The sequence below is a fragment of the Pelobates fuscus genome, chromosome 9, assembly GCF_036172605.1.
Source record: "Pelobates fuscus isolate aPelFus1 chromosome 9, aPelFus1.pri, whole genome shotgun sequence".
Lineage (NCBI taxonomy): Eukaryota > Metazoa > Chordata > Amphibia > Anura > Pelobatidae > Pelobates > Pelobates fuscus.
Genome location: NC_086325.1, coordinates 168,967,208 through 168,980,825, shown reverse-complemented (window position 1 = coordinate 168,980,825; position 13,618 = coordinate 168,967,208). Strand labels below are relative to the sequence as shown.

Sequence of the window (13,618 nt, the reverse complement as noted above, 5' to 3'; positions counted from 1 at the left end):
TCTCTCTCTATGGCAGTGTCTCTCTCTCTGTGGCAGTCTTTCTCTCTTGCTTTCTGTCTCAGTCTCTCTGTGGCAGCCTCTGTCTCTCTCTCTGTGAGTCTCTCTCATGCTGTCTCTCTGTCTGTGGCAGTCTCTCTGTCTGTGGCAGTCTCTCTGTCTCTGTGGCAGTCTCTCTCTCTCAGGCAGTCTCTCTCTCTCTGGCAGTCTCTCTCTCTGTTACAGGCTCTCTCTGTGGCAGCCTTTCTCTCTGTGGCAGTCTCTCTCTCTCTGGCAGTCTCTCTCTGTGTGGCAGTCTCTCTCTGTGGCAGTCTCTCTCTCTATGGCAGTCTCTCTCTCTCTCTGTGACAGTCTATCTTTGACAGTCTCTCTATGGCAGTCTCTCTCTCTCTCTGAAAGTCTCTCTCTGTGGCAGTCTCTCTCTCTCTGTGACAGTCTCTCCGTGGCAGTCTCTCTCTCTCTGGCAGTCTCTCTCTCTCTGACAGTCTCTCTGTGACAGTCTCTCTGCGGCAGTCTCTCTCTCTCTCTGTGGCAGTCTCTCTGTTTCTGTCTCTCTCTCTCTCTCTCTCTCTCTGTGGCAGTCTCTCTCTCTCTGACAGTCTTTCTGTGGCAGTCTCTCTCTCTCTCTGTGGCAGTCTCTCTCTCTGTGACATTCTCCGTGACAGTCTCTCTGTGGCAGTCTCTCTCTCTGACAGTCTCTCTGTGACAGTCTCTCTCTGGCAGTCTCTCTCTGTGGCAGTCTCTCTGTGTGACAGTCTCTCTCAGTGGCAGTCTCTCTCTCTCTGTGACAGTCTCTCTCTGGCAGTCTCTCTCTCTGTGTCTCTCTCTCTCTCTCTCTCTGACAGTCTCTCTCTCCGTGTCAGTCTCTCTCTCTCTCTCTCTCTGACAGTCTCTCTCTCCGTGGCAGTCTCTCTCTCTGTGTGACAGTCTCTCTGTGACAGTCTCTCTCCGTGGCAGTCTCTCTCTCTGCATGACAGTCTCTCTCCGTGGCAGTCTCTCTCTGTGACAGTCTCTCTCTGTGACAGTCTCTCTCTGTGACAGTCTCTCTCTCTCTCTGTGACAGTCTCTCTATCTGTGGCAGTCTCTCTCTGTGACAGTCTCTCTCCGTGGCAGTCTCTCTCTCTCTCTCTCTGTGGCAGTCTCTCTGTGTGACAGTCTCTCTCTGTGTGGCAGTCTCTCTCTCTCTGTGGCAGTCTCTCTCTGTGTGACAGTCTCTCTCTCTCTCTGTGACATTCTCTCTCTCTCTCTCTGTGACAGTCTCTCTCTCTCTCTGTGACAGTCTCTCTGTGTGGCAGTCTCTCTCTCTCTCTGTGGCAGTCTCTCTGTGTGACAGTCTCTCTCTGTGTGACAGTCTCTCTCTCTCTGTGTGACAGTCTCTCTCTGTGTGACAGTCTCTCTCTCTCTCTGTGTGACAGTCTCTCTCTGTGTGACAGTCTCTCTCTCTCTCTCTCTGCGTGACAGTCTCTCTCTCTCTCTCTCTCCGTGGCAGTCTCTCTCTCTCTCTCTCTGTGACTGTCTGAGACCCAGGTGATGTCCTGTCAGTCAGTCAGTCAGTCAGTCTCTCTCTCTCTCTCTCTCTCTCTCTCTCTGTGACAGTCTCCTCTCTCTCTCTCTCTGTGACAGTCTCTCTCTCTCTCCGTGGCAGTCTCTCTCTCTCTTTCTCTCTCTCTCTCTGTGACTGTCTGAGACCCAGGTGATGTCCTGTCAGTCAGTCAGTCAGTGTGTGTGTGTCTCACCTGCCCCAGTCCGGGCTGTCTCTCAGGGCTCGGTGCCAGGCTGTGCCAGGCTGGGGGTGCCAGGCATGGAGCCCGCCGTCAGCATGGTCCGGGGCCCCGGGCAGACAGTGCCCCCAGTCCGGCCTAGATCTCCGCACTGCCTGCTAGCATGGCAGCTCTCTCCTCCTCCGGGTACAGAGCCCCCTCTCCCTCTCTCCCCCACCCAGAGAGCCGCCGCAACGTCACCCAGCGAGCATCGGGGAGGAGGAGACATGGAGACCGGGGGGGACATGGAGAGACCGGGGGTGGGGGGCATGGAGACCGGGGGGGACATGGAGACCGGAGGGGGGGGGACATGGAGACTGGGGGGGGGGGGCATGGGGGGACATGGAGGGTGGGGGGGGGGGCATGGAGAATAGGGGGACATGGAGAATATGGGGACCTGGGGGGGACATGGAGACCGGGGGGACATGGAGAATGGAGGGCATGGAGACCTGGGGGACATGGAGACTGGAGGAGCATGGAGAATGGGGGGGGGGGGGGGAATAGGAGAATGGGGGAGACATGGAGAATGGGGGGGATAGGGAGACCGGGTGGTGGGGACATGGAGACTGGGGGGGGATATGGAGACGGGGGGGGGGGGGACATGAAGACTTGGGGGACAGGATACTGAGAGGACATGGAGACTGCTTCATACAGGGCTGGGGGGACATGGAGACTGGGGGGATATGGAGAATGCTTCATACAGGGACTGGGGGGACATGGAGACTGCTTTATATAGGGACTGGGGGGACATGGAGACTGCTTCATATAGGGACTGGGCAGACATGGAGACTGCTTCACACAGGCCTGGGGGGGACATGGAGACTGGGGGGGGGGATATGGAGAATGCTTCATACAGGGACTGGGGGGACATGGAGACTGCTTCATACAGGGCTGGGGAGACATGGAGACTGGGGGGATATGGAGAATGCTTCATACGGTGACTGGGGGGACATGGAGACTGCTTTATATAGGGACTGGGGGGACATGGAGACTGCTTCATATAGGGACTGGGCAGACATGGAGACTGCTTCACACAGGCCTGGGGGGGACATGGAGACTGGGGGGGATATGGAGAATGCTTCATACAGGGACTGGGGGGACATGGAGACTGCTTCATACAGGGCTGGGGAGACATGGAGACTGGGGGGATATGGAGAATGCTTCATACGGTGACTGGGGGGACATGGAGACTGCTTTATATAGGGACTGGGGGGACATGGAGACTGCTTCACACAGGCCTGGGGGGGACATGGAGACTGGGGGGGATATGGAGACTGGGGGGGATATGGAGAATGCTTCATACAGGGACTGGGGGGACATGGAGACTGCTTCATACAGGGACTGGGCAGACATGGAGACTGCTTCATACTGGGTGGACATGGAGACTGCTTCATACAGGGACTGGGGGGCCATGGAGACAGCTTCATACAGGGGCTGAGGGACATGGAGACAGCTTCATACAAGACTGGGGGACATGGAGACTGGGGGGGGGGGGGGCATGGAGACAGCTTCATACAGGGGCTGGGGGACATGGAGACTGGGGGGGGCATGGAGACAGCTTCATACAGGGGCTGGGGGACATGGAGACTGGGGGGGGCATGGAGACAGCTTCATACAGGGGCTGGGGGACATGGAGACTGGGGGGGCATGGAGACAGCTTCATACGGGGGTGGGGGGGCATGGAGATTGGGGGGGCATGGAGACAGCTTCATACAGGGGCTGGGGGGGACATGGAGACTGGGGGGGATATGGAGAATGCTTCATACAGGGACTGGGGGGACATGGAGACAGCTTCATACAGGGGCTGGGGGGTAGACATGGAGACTGCTTTACAGAGGGGTGCACAGTGCCCCAGACCAGGATGGCAGAATAGTAAATACCATCTGTCCCATAGCAGGCAGTATTAATACTCCATAGTATGATTGCCATGCATGTTAAGGCAGCTATTAATATGTGGTCACATTCTGGCGCTGTTACTCCAGGAATCCCAGATATGTGGGGGTACCAGCCAGACTGGGCTTACCCAACCCTCCGGCACCCTGTGAGGTATAATGTATTCACCCCTTTACAAATAATCTTAGTATTTCAGCAAATAATGAGCCCTCCCTCCCCTCCAGGGGTGTAATCAAAGAATAATGGGATTTTATTCCTGAAAAACATATTAGGGAGATTTATTGAGGCAAAACAGATGCTATTTATAAAGTGCCAAATATTGAGACATTCTGTTGGTTTCCATGACAACTGCCCTTAGTTTAGCCCTTTGTCTCCAGCTGTTGCTTTGATTGTTATCGCAGAACGTAAAGCAGGGTACGGGGCCCCCTTTTACAGCAGCCGCCAAGCAGCTATTTACAAATACATAATAAAAACATATAATATATCATTTACTTCCATTATCAATGTATATATTAAATACAATCTAGTCACGTTAATTATATTACAGACATTATATTTACACTATGTACAGTGCCTTGCAAAGGTATTTACCCCCTTGACTTTTTACCTATTGTGTTACATTACAGCCTTAAGTTCAATGTTTTATTAATCTGAATTTTATGTAATGGATCAGAACACAATAGTCTAAGTTGGTGAAGTGAAATGAGAAAAATATATAGATTAAACTATTTTTTTAGAAATAGAAAACAGAAAATTGGCATGTGCGTATGTATTCACCCCCTTGTTATGAAGCCCATAAAAAGCTCTGGTGCTACCAGTTACCTTCAGAAGTCACACAATTAGTGAAATGATGTCCACCTGTGTGCAATCTAAGTGTCACATGATCTGTCATTACATACACACACCTTTTATGAAAGGCCCCAGAGGCTGCAACACCTAAGCAAGAGGCACCACTAACCAAACACTGCCATGAAGACCAAGGAACTCACCAAACAAGTAAGGGACAATGTTGTTGAGAAGTCAGGGTTAGGTTATAAAAAAATATCCAAATCTTTGATGATCCCCTGGAGCACCATTAAATCTATCTTAACCAAATGGAAAGATCATGGCACAACAGCAAACCTGCCAAGAGATGGCCGCCCACCAAAACTCTCAGACCGGGCAAAGAGGGCATTAATCAGAGAGGCAGCACAGAGACCTAAGGTAACCCTTGAGGTGCTGCAGAGTTCCACAGCAGAAACTGGAGTATCTGTACATAGGAGGACAATAAGCCGTACGCTCCATAGAGTTGGGCTTTATGGCAGAGTGGCCAGAAGAAAGCCATTACTTTCAGCAAAAAACAAAATGGCACGTTTTGAGTTTGCGAAAAGGTATGTGGGAGACTCCCAAAATGTATGGAGGAAGGTACTCTGGTCTGATGAAGCTAAAACTGAACTTTTCAGTCATCAAAGAAAACGCTATGTCTGGCGCAAACCCTACACATCACATCACCCAAAGAACACCATCCCCACAGTGAAACATGGTGGTGGCAGCATCATGCTATGAGGATGTTGTTCAGCAGCCGGGACTGGGAAACTGGTCAGAGTTGAGGGAAAGATGGATGGTGCTAAATACAGGGATATTCTTGAGCAAAACCTGTACCACTCTGTGCGTGATTTGTGGCTAGGACGGAGGTTCACCTTCCAGCAGGACAACGACCCCAAGCACACTGCTAAAGCAACACTTGAGTGGTTTAAGGGGAAACATGTAAATGTGTTGGAATGGCCTAGTCAAAGCCCAGACCTCAATTCAATTGGAAATTTGTGGTCAGACTTAAAAATTGCTGTTCACAAGTGCAAACCATCCAACTTGAAGGAGCTGGAGCAGTTTTGCAAGGAGGAATGGGCAAAAATCCCAGTGGTAAGAGATGGCAAGCTCATAGAGACTTATCCAAAGCGACTTGGAGCTGATATTGCCGCAAAAGGTGGCTCTACAAAGTATTGACTTTATGGGGGGTGAATAGTTACGCACATTGATTTTTCTGTTATTTTGTCCTATTTGTTGTTTGCTTCACAATAAAAAAAAAATACATCTTAAAAGTTGTGGGCATGTTCTGTAAATTAAATTATGCAAATCCTCAAACAATCCATGTTAATTCCAGGTTGTGAGGCAACAAAACACGAAAAATGCCAAGGGGGAGGGGGTGAATACTTTTGCAAGGCACTGTACATTACACTAATCAGCCACAACATTAAACCCACTGCCTGGTGAAGTGAATAACATTGATTATATCATTACAATGGCCCCTGTCACGGGGTCGGATATATTAGGCAGCAAGTGAACAGTCGGTTCTTGAATTTCACGTGTTGGAAGCAGGAAAAATGGGCAAGCATAAAGATCTGAGTGACTTTGACAAGGACCAAATAGTGATGGCTAGACGACTGGGTCAAAGCATCTTCAAAACGGTAAGTCTTGTGTGGTGTTCCCCATATGCAATGGTTGGTACCTACCAAAAGTGGAGCAAGGAAGGACAACCGGTGAACCAGCATCAGGATAATGGGTACCAAAGACTCATTGATGCATGAGGCTAGCCCAGTTGTTCCGATCAGATAGAAGAGTTACTGTAGCTCAAATTGCTGAAAAACTTAAATGTTGGCCATGATAGAAAGGTGTCAGAAAACACAGTGCATTGTGTAGCGTAGCTACAGACCGGTCAGAGTGCCCATGATGACCCCTATCCACCGCTGAAATATATGGGTTATTGCTCAGAAGTGGACCGTGGAGCAATGGAAGAAGGCTGTCTAGTCGGATGAATCTTGTTTTCTTTTAGATCAGGTGGATGGCTGGTGCGCGTGGTTTATATGGGAAAGATATGGCTGCAGGATGCATTATGCGAAGATGGCAGGCCGGCGGAAGCAGTTTTATGCTCTGGGCAATGTTCTGCTGGGAAACATTGGGTCCTGGCATTCATGTGGATGTTAACAAAGAGTAAACTAGAAAAAAGGTAGCGCCAATTATATAATATCTCTGGAAATATGAAGATGTTTAATAAAATGGGATAACATAAAAATTCCACAGTTAAAAGTCCAACCAAAAGGAAATAAAATACCACTTGTAGGGGAACAGCAGGATCTTGATAGATGTAAAATCTTATATGGGGTTCTGGGTCAGGTGTGGCTCAGAGTCCAAGCGTTCATATGTAGAAAAGACAAAAGAAAGTTCCAATGGTGCAGTATGTTCGGAAATTAAAACGGTTCAATAAACATTTACCGGAGCTAAGGCCAGCTCTGGTATACACAGGGTAGATTGGTATAATCCCCACTTCTAGGATATATGGGTAGGTGAAATTCTTAGCTCTCTCAGCGTTGTATCGTTGAAGGAGCCCAGGGTGATATTGTCACATATTCGTCCGCACATAAAAATGTGGTTAATGGCATTTACTGTCCTGACAGGAAAAGTTGTGCCGCGCAACATTACCACCCTGACAGGAAAAGTTGTGCCGAGCAGCAATCATGCACATGGAAACCTGGAAATTGACTTTGGGGTCAAAGGCCGGTTACAGCCAATCAGATCCACAGGAGGGGTGTTTAGGCCCAGTTCTCCTCTTGCTCTGTGCCCTGTCGTAGTTTCATGCGTATGGTTATCCGAGAGCGCGTTCCTGATATTGATTTTGTGGTATTTGACTTTGGCTTTGTTTTGACTTCCCTGATATCTGGTATCCTTGACTGTTGGCTTTCCCTCATCTTTGTGTCTGATTCTGTGTCCCTGACCTCGGCAAGTATTTTGACTATTCTTGGAGACGTTAAAGGGAAACTCCAGTGCCAGGAAAACAATCAGTTTTCCTGGCACTGCAGGTCCCTTGTCCCTCCCACCACACATCCTCTGGTTGCTGAAGGGGTGAAAACCCCTTCAGGTCACTTACCTGAGACCCCGCCGATGTCCCCACGCGCATTAGAGCTCTCCATAGGAAAGCATTGAAAATGCTTTTCAATGCTTTCCTATGGGGAATTGAGTGACACTGGAGGTCCTCCTAGGTTTTCTGTGCTATTAAGCAGGAATTCCCCTTTAGTGACAGCCACTAGAGGTGGAGTTAACCCTGCAAGGTAATTATAATAATTATACTTTTTTTTTTTGAAAATCTTTTTATTAAAGGATTAGTAAAGACGACATGTCAAACTGATAGGACTCGCAGGTCCAGCATTGCAAATGAAACAACAAAGTAGAACAGGTAGATAACGGCAATGAACATTCACTAGTTAATCAATAGCGGTCTAAACAATAAAATATCATACGATGACTGAGCCTGGTCCTTCATAAGCGTAATTCCAACATGTGAAAAGATATAAGCGGAAGTAATCTCGCCAATAAAACACTTTATATACTAGATTCTGGGGTGATATGTCTCATGTACGAACAGGTAATGTCCGGGATCGAACTCTCCATTACGTACAATACACATTATAAAAATATATTGTACTGTTTGCTCACCTTTACACTTAGTTTTGAGAGTGGTGTATCTGAAAATTAACTGGCTAGCGGTGTCGATACCAGGGCAAATAACCTCTGATGTATTAAGAGTGGTTTCATGTGCCGTGGATAATAATTATACTTGCAGGGTTAAGAGTAGTGGGTGGTCTGGGTGCCTACAGTGTCCCTTTAAGTCCGGCTATTCTAAGGTCCGGTTATACGTTATCCTTAGTCCTAGGTGTGACACAGTACTGCGTGCTGGATCAACTTGTAATCCTGACACTCGGCAAGTATTCTGACTATTCTTAGGTACGTTAAGTCCGGCCATTCTAAGGTCCGGTTATACGTTATCCTTAGTCCTAGGTGTGACAAAGTACTGTGTGCTGAATCAACTTGTAATCCTGACATTACGACATGGCCATAGATCCTGCAGAATTGTGTCAGCACATAGCAGCTTGTGAGAGAAAGCTAGAGGAGAATGATCACCGTATGGATCAATTTGCCCAGGCTTTTAGCATGCTCCTTACTAGGACGGCTCATTTACAACCTGAAGCTTCTCCAATTATGTCACCCCTGCCTAATGTACCTCCACCTATAGTATATAGGGCACCTATGATCTCCTTATCTCCTCCGACGCATTTTTCTGGTAATATCCAGGAATGTAGGGGATTTCTCAATCAGATTGAGTACCACCTTGAGGCCTCACCTGGTTCATTTCCTTCAGATAGAGCTAAGATTGGGTATCTTAAAGGTAAGGCCTTAACCTGGGCTAATCCATTGTGGTAAAGTAATAGGAGTATCGCTCATTGTTACCAGGAATTCCTGGCGGAATTCAAACTGACGTTTGAACCATTAAGCTGAGAGGAAGACGCCTCCACTGCCCTGATGCATATCAAACAAGGGAACCGGTCTATCTCGGATTATGCCATAGAATTTCGTACCTTGGCATCTGAAGTAGACTGGACTAACAACGGATTAATCGCTGCTTTTAAAAAAGGATTATCCGAAGTTATACTTGATGAAATTGCTGCCAAAGACCTACCTAAGGGGTTAAATGACTTTATTACCTATGTGATGCAGATCGATAATAGACTGTGGGGATATTTATGGGATAATAATAGTAAACAGTTGAGAATTGCCCACTATTTCAATTCTCAGATCCCAAAGATCGTTATCGTGTAAGTGAAATGTATTCCATATAAATAAAATCACAATTTGTTATAAAAATAGATACAATTTATTGTGACAAATTAAATAATAATAATATGTAACATGCGTGTTAATAATCAATGAATATTCAGTATAACATGGTATGCAATTAATGGCAATACACATTCCACAGCAATTGTCAAACAATGATTTATGATGGGCTTCACAGAGAAACGAAAGTGAAACTTACACACACAGAGCTTGCCGCTTAAGACCATAAAACTTTAGCTAACAGTTAGAATAACCCTTTCAATGCTGGCTAGACCTCCTAGGTAATTAAGATCTATTCTCATGTGATTTTAAATAAAATAACATTTAAACCAGCTCATTAGTCATTTCCTTGAACCATCCAATAAGAGTAATCTACCATGTTCTATAAGCAGAATTTTAACATGCCTAAACAGATATTTTATCTTATTTTAGAGCAAATCAATACACCTGGATAAATATCACGATATGCTAACATGTGATATGTCACATTAATACATAATTATTATTTTCCCATCTGCAGATTGGGATATAATAACTATATATTCTTTAGTAACTAAGATTTCTAAATATCGAAATCTGATCGTGATTTATCCAGTCATATATCATGCTATTAATTTTTTTTAATTAATTAAGATTAATTAAATGAAACCAGTATAATTACCAGTTGAGTAGACATTCTCATCAGATATTCTCAGGTAGCTAAGTTTAAGGAATGTTTCTTTCTCGCTCTGACTCTGCTTTTCTTTCTTAGCCTGCTTCCGACTCTGACTTTTTCCCCCGACTGCTCACTCCTTTGCTTCTTTGCTTACTTTCTTGCTTCCTTTGCATCCCTCCCTCTCTTCCCTTTGTCTTAACTTTTTATAAGGGAAAATTCACTAGGTGATAGACCAATAGAGAACTGGAGGTGTGGTTACCTTCCAGATAGCAATTTAAGTATTTGGTCTATAGAGGGCAGTCTTGTCCCACTAAACATTCCTATCCAGGAAAGAGTTAACTTTTCCTGGTGGCTATTTTGACGTCATTTAGCTTATCTTCATGGTTGTCTATAACTTAAGTTTTCTGTCAGTTCAAATAGTTTCTTTGGGCTTTCTTCAGACTATGTGTCTGGCAAATTCTGCTAAAATTTCTAATATGACAGTTATAACTAAGTATGACCCCTAAACATTGGGACGTTATACAATATCGAAAGTAAAATTACATTATTTAATCTTCTCTGTCATAAATGTCTGGGTTTAGGATTAATTTATTCCATTAGCATTTAGACAGTCTGTCCATCCCCCGTTCTCATTTCTTATCAACAGGTTTGTATATACTAAGCATTCCTTTAGCTCCGTCAAAGTGGTTAGTTTTACAGAAAGGATAAAAATCTTGTGTCTTTTGTTAGCTTGAAGATAACAAAATGGAGTCTGCTCTGTTCAGAATGATTTAGGCAATATACACTTTAATTTCTATCATAGCACAAAATGTCTGCCGATATAAATACCCTGACAAGACTCAGGACCTGGGAATTTACTAGAAACAGAACTAGACGTTTGACTAGGTCACTAGCACCTCGATTCTCCAAACCTGTTGTCCCTGACCTCTCGACGAGGTCTGAACCCGAACCTATGCAGTTAGGGGTTACAGGACTGTCTGAGGCAGAGAAACCGTATAGGAGAAGAGAGGGTCTGTGCTAATATTGTGGCAATAAAGGGCATAGGAGAGATGCTTGTCCTATACGTCCGGAAAACTTCCGCACCTAAGAACCTTAAAGGGACAGGTCTTAGGTGTAATGGATACGTCCTCTAGTAATTCGCGAAGCAGATTTCTCCTTGACATTTCTGCCTTTTGCAACGAGGAGAACTTTTCACGCAAAGCCCTGGTTGACTCGGGTGCGGCTGGTAACTTTATTGATTTGTATTTTGTTAAGAAACACACTATACCAGTCAGGGAGAGATCATCACCTCTAGCGGTTGAGGCTATTGATGGGAGACCCCTAGCTCAACCTCTTATTACCCCTGAGACCTTGCCTATTTGCATTACGATAGGAGCTTTGCATAAGGAAGACATTACTTTCCAGATAATCGCTTCCCCTTCTTGTCCCATCGTATTAGGGTTCCCTTGGCTCATCAAGCATAACCCTCATATTGACTGGACTAGAGGGGAAATACTGGAATGGGGTAGAGACTGTCAGGAAAGCTGCATGTTACCAGACTAATGCTCTTCCTCCACACAGATCTTATGATTGTTCTATTGATCTGTTGCCAGTGAAATCATGGATGAGTACATTAAGGAATCTTTAAGTAAAGGCCATATACATAAATCATCCTCGCCTGCTGATGCAGGGTTCTTTTTTTTTGTAGCTAAGAAAGATGGAGAATTACGACCTTACATAGACTACAGGGCATTAAAAAGATTTCTATAAAAAATGCCTATACCATTCCCCTTATATCCAAATTGTTTGATAGACTCCAGGGTGCTAAGATCTTCACTAAGCTTGACCTTAGGAGTGTGTACAATTTGGTGAGAATAAGGGAGGATCATGAATGGAAGATGGCGTTTAACACTACGAATATCTTGTTATGCCCTTCGGGTTATGAAATGCTGCGGCCGTAATTCAAGACTTCATTAATGATGTACTCAAAGACTATATTTACTCTTTTGTGCTTGTATACCTGGATGAAATCCTTATTTATTCCCCCAACATCCAAACTCATCATGATCATGTCAAACAAGTTTTACAAACTTTGATTAAAAATAGTCTTTATTGTAAACTTGAGAAATGCGTATTTGATCAACATGAGGTTCAGTTTTTGGGGTATAACATTTCTGCCTCTGGTTTCCAAATGGATCCTCGCAAACTAGAGGCTGTTCTACAATGGCCATTATCCAGTGGGTAAAAAAGCCATACAGAGGTTTATTGGTTTCTCTAACTATTACAGGAGATTCATCAAAGGTTTCTCTTCGGTAATAGCCCCCATCACCAGTATGACATGCAAGGGGGCTAATTGTACTATATCGCCTAAAGAAGCTTAAGAGGCTTTTGAGCTTCTTAAACAAATGTTCGCATCTGCTGACATATTAAGACATTCTGACACTAGTAAATCTTTCCTACTTGAGGTTGATGCCTCCAAGACAGGGGTCGGGGCTGTTCTTTCTCAGAGAGAGAGTCAGGATGCCCCTTTGCATCCTTGTGGTTACTTCTCCAGAAAGTTGACTCCAACATTGGTAATAGAGAACTATTAGCCATCATACCAGCGCTTAAGGAATGGCAACATCTTTTGGAGGGTTCCAAGGATCCCATTCTGATTATTACTGATCACAAGAACCTGGCATATATTGGGGATGCCAAACGACTGTCTTCTAGACAAGCTAGATGGTCATTATTTCTCGCTTTAACTTCATTATCACCTACAGAACCGGTTGTAAGAACGTTAAAGCTGACGCCTTGTCTAGGCAATTTGACGTTGACTTGGATCTAGAACAAGAGACATCCCCTATTATTTCTCCTGTGTGTATTATTGCATCCACTGTCCTTTCTTTATTGTCCCCTTTGCTCCGTGCTATCATGGCGGCTCAGCCCCAGGCACCTTGCAACAAACCTCAAGATAAATTGTTTATTCCATTGCCTGACAGGAAAGAGGTGCTGAAGGTATTCTATGACAATGTGACCGATGGGCAACTGGGTATTAATAAAACTGTATCTACCATTTCCAAGTCATTTGATGGGAGTCACTCAGGAGGGATATTAAAGATTATGTAGAAGCTTGCTCTGTCTGTGCAGTTTCGAAGGTTCCTCATAAACTTCCGTGTGGATTGTTACAGCCATTTCCTATACCCAGTATCCCATGGTCTCATTTATCGATGGATTTCATTGTTGAACTGCCTAGTTCCAATGGGTATACTACCATCCTCATGGTAGTTGACAGTTTTTCCAAAATGGCACACTTCACTCCACTTAAAAAATTGCCATTGTCTCAGGACCTGGTGCACATATTTATATGTGATATTGTCAGGCTACATGGTATTCCTCAAAATATTGAGTCTGACAGGGGTTCCCAATTGGTGTCACGGTTCTAGAGGGCATTCAATAAACAGTTGGGCATTGAATTGTCATTTTCCTCTGCCTACCATCCCCAAACTAATGGTACGGCTGAAAGAGCTAACCAAACACTTGAACTGTAGTTACGTTGCTTCTTGAATAGTACACAGTCTAACTGGGCTGAATTATTGCCCTGGGCCGAATTTGCAAGGAATAACGCTACCCATGACCCATCTGGGCATTGTCAGTTTTTTGTCAATACGGGTCAACATCCTGCTGTACTCCCTGCTGTGTTTTCTGA

The 13,618-nt window shown here is 45.2% G+C and overlaps 1 protein-coding gene across 3 annotated transcripts in view; it reads right to left on the bottom strand.

The window, feature by feature from the left end:
• Window positions 1-1,896, bottom strand: part of ELK1 (ETS transcription factor ELK1) — a 38,146-nt gene extending 36,250 nt beyond the window's left edge. For all 3 annotated transcript variants that reach the window (XR_010085319.1, XM_063433068.1, XM_063433069.1), the window contains exon 1: window positions 1,734-1,896. The gene's annotated coding sequence lies outside the window, so the exon portion shown is untranslated. The remainder of the gene's footprint in view (window positions 1-1,733) is intronic.
• Window positions 1,897-13,618: the final 11,722 nt, after the last annotated feature.